Source organism: Bidens hawaiensis, unplaced genomic scaffold, assembly GCF_021521415.1.
Source record: "Bidens hawaiensis isolate Kalapana, Puna unplaced genomic scaffold, B.hawaiensis_p1.1 tig00011635_1, whole genome shotgun sequence".
Lineage (NCBI taxonomy): Eukaryota > Viridiplantae > Streptophyta > Magnoliopsida > Asterales > Asteraceae > Bidens > Bidens hawaiensis.
The window spans coordinates 235,800-238,887 of record NW_027491913.1 but is presented as its reverse complement, the minus strand read 5'-3'; positions in this window follow the sequence as shown (position 1 = coordinate 238,887).

Sequence of the window (3,088 nt, the reverse complement as noted above, 5' to 3'; positions counted from 1 at the left end):
TAAATGAACGAAATATGATTTAACAAAAGTTTAAAAACACCAATGCGTACTTAATGAAGCAAGCAAAGGGAAAGTAGAGTCCACACTAATAAAAAAACTAGCATAACAACACAAAACACACGCAGGTTCTAACTAAAACTACAAAAGACATACCTTATATGACAAAGCCAGTTGGAATTAAAAATATTCTTCCATATCTCCTGATTTATCTCAATATTCTATAGTTTGAATTTGATTGTGTTTACTATTTTAAATTATTCTCTTTTATGTATTTGAAGAACTCATACCAATGTGATAAAAACGAGAACTTTTTTCAATAAACAATTCACAATTTTGCCTTTGATATCATAGATTTCTTCATGGTATCAAAGCGGGTTTCGATCACGCTCTAAAAAAAAACATAGCCCAAACCTTAAACCGAAGATTGTTCCAGCCGACGCCATGGTTGGAGACAAAACTTAAAAAACGAGGGAGGACCAGATCCAAATCCCAAACCGACACTAAGCAATGTTTATCGCAATGTCGCGGAAGACGATAGACAGGCGGCTCATGTTGAAGCAAGCTCGAGCCCTATCCCAGGGCTTACAATTGAACAATATCAGTTGTTTTTGAATATTTTTGCAAGAGACAACAATAAAAAGATTGAAACACCATGCATGACCTTTGCAGGTAAAGGAAAGGGGGGCGACGAATGGGCGGTAAACTTAGGAGCTACTGAGCACATCACCTATGACCTCAACTTTCTCAGAAATAAAACCGAGAATGATTTTGAAGCTCCTGTTGTCATTCCTAACGGGACCAAAGTGTAACATTCGTTGCTTTTCAAACCCGAAAACCCGACCCATTTTGAATTTTCGGTTTTTGTTTATAAATATATATAAATACGTATATATGTTTCGTTGCGTGTATTTCATGCGTCATTTTGTTTAGTTGTATTTGGATTTGCATTCGCATTCTTTAAATCAACCCGTTTTGTCGTTTCAATATAATTTTGTTATTTGTTCGTCATTAATATAATAATCACGATGATTTACGATTATCGTTTGTTTGTTTCTAATTGTTTGGTTCAATAAACGAAAACTCCGGGATATAAAGTTCTCAAATAAACGATCTTTAAACTATACGGGTTATCGTGAAAATATTCAAAAATCATAACTTTCTTTTCGTTGTTAGAACATTTCATAGTTCAAGGTCTTTAATGTAAGTAAATTTCTTCTTCTTATTTAAATTAAACTAAAACTTGGAGGGCCTAAATGTAAGTTCCTTTAAATTATATTAATAACACAAAATCAACCAGCCCCTTCCCGTCCCTAACCCCCGTATTTCCGGTGGCCGGTTTCCGGCGTCGGAAAACTCGCAAAACACCTAAAAACTTGTTCTTTGAACCGTTAATCTAGCGTAACACCTTTATATAGACAATAATAATCGTTAACTAACATACCAATTATATTATAACGGCCTAGAATCGTCAACCAATTCCGTAACATTCGCCGGATAATCGGCCAAATCATTATACGGCAAATTAACAACTTTACGTTGCAATTAACTAGTATAAATAGGACCTAAACTAACATCTAAACTCGTCCCAAACAACATCTTACTCAAACACTCTTTGTAACCGCTATTTTGTCCGTCCAAGAACGTTTTCCGGCGAGCTTGAGTTCATCATCAACCCATCATTTTTCCAGGTAAATTTTATATGGTTTTTCATTGTTTTGAAGCGACTAACAAAACCCCTAAACTAGATTGATCAAACAGGAAACAAATTGTAGGAATTAGAAACCTAGGGTTTTATTGTTAAGAGGAAGAAGATGAACATGCTTATCATATTTATATTTTCGTTTTCTATCATAAACCAAATTCACAAACTTGGTCTAATGGTTAAGTCGAACCCGAGTCATAGCAGTTTCGTAATTTCATTTTTTTGAACCAATTCTTATTATATATTTACCAAATAAAAACTTTATAAATTAAATATAAAATATATTTAATCACTTTTCCTTCTAAGCACCCAACTTTCGTTTTCGCAAGCCATATTTAAAATCCGTTTATTTATTAAAACGCAAACTTTAATTCTTTAAAACATTTTCGTTGAAATCATTAAAATATAAATTCTTCGTGTAGACGTTAGTCTAAGTTTTGCAAACATCTAACTTCGTTGTGCCCTTTACATCGTAATATTAACCTGATTTCCGTTAAAATATAAATATTATTAAAATAATCAAAAGCTATAAAATTAGTAATTTTATATAATAAAATAATAACTAACTTCTAAATAAATTCATACTTCGGTGATATTATAATAATAACTAAAACCTAAATAAATTTATACTATTATTAAACTATTCGCTAACATTTAATACACTTTTAGCATTTAAAATCCGTACCTTGTAATATCGTAACTCTCATATTAGTGTTAAAAGTTATAATATTAAAATATTATAAATCATTAAAATGCTAATAAAAAAAAGTAATTAACGCAATATCCCGGCAACCAAATATTTATAACCTTTTCAATCCCGATAGTTAGATTTTGCTTGTGTTTTATTTATAGTTCTTGAAGTTCGGTTGATTCGGTTTCGTATTATGCTTTCGACTTTTATTACAAGTTGTCTTTGAGTTCGAGGTGAGTTTTTCACCACCCATTTTTAATGTTTTATTGTTTTGGGGTAGCATATGTATCCGTATTAAAATTCAAGTATTGTTACTTCTATTATAAAACTACAATTCGTATATGGACTTGTGTGTTACTTGTATTACTTGCACGAATATTACTTGCACGTTGGGAAGCCTCATTAAGTATGATCATACGCCCCCCTTTGCACTCCGGTCCATTTGTATCGAGTGGAAAAGGGCCTCATTATCCGAGTACGTTGATTGCTATCGACTGGAAAGGACCATACTTGCGCGATTACTCGAGTACGTTGGTTGTTACCAACTGTCGAAACTCACCGGCTATTTATAGCTGACTTTATTTTATACATATGTTACAGGTGTAAAGATACGAGGATGAAAGTTAGAAGACACATAGCATGCCTATAGGATATTCAAAGAACAACTTATCATTTGTTTATTTATTTGTTACAAC